The sequence below is a fragment of the Pterocles gutturalis genome, unplaced genomic scaffold (genome assembly GCF_000699245.1).
Source record: "Pterocles gutturalis isolate BGI_N339 unplaced genomic scaffold, ASM69924v1 scaffold105, whole genome shotgun sequence".
In the NCBI taxonomy this organism is placed as follows: Eukaryota; Metazoa; Chordata; class Aves; order Pterocliformes; family Pteroclidae; genus Pterocles; species Pterocles gutturalis.
Window position 1 is genome coordinate 1 of NW_010140275.1, and position 457 is coordinate 457.

Genomic DNA, 457 nt, shown 5'->3' on the forward strand with positions numbered 1-457 from the left:
CCCTGGCAGAGCTTTGACAGGGACTTGGTGGGGTGGGGGGAGGGGGGCGGGCAGGGATCAGCCCCAGTGCCGAGAAGGCAACAGGGTTGGATCCTGCCTGGTTCTCACTAGGGTGCTAGGTGCTCGCCTGCCTGTACCCCAGGAAGGCACTGGGCAGGCAGGGGCCTGAGAGCCTCCCCAGCCCCTGTTCCACTCCAGGAAGGATGCAGGGGCACATGGCTGGGGTGATGGGTCAACAAGCACCGCAGGACAGGGGGAGCTTGGCCCCCACCCCAAGCAGGCAAACCCCAAGCACAGCGCTGAGAGCAGCGGGAGAAGAGGCAGCTTGGAGGTGAGCTTGTCCCCGAACCCAGCCCTTTGCTTGGCAGGGCAAATTCCTGCCCAAGAGGATGGGGCAAAGGACCCACTGGGTCCAGCGCTCCCTGACCCACCATCCCCAGCCCCAGCACTGAGTGAC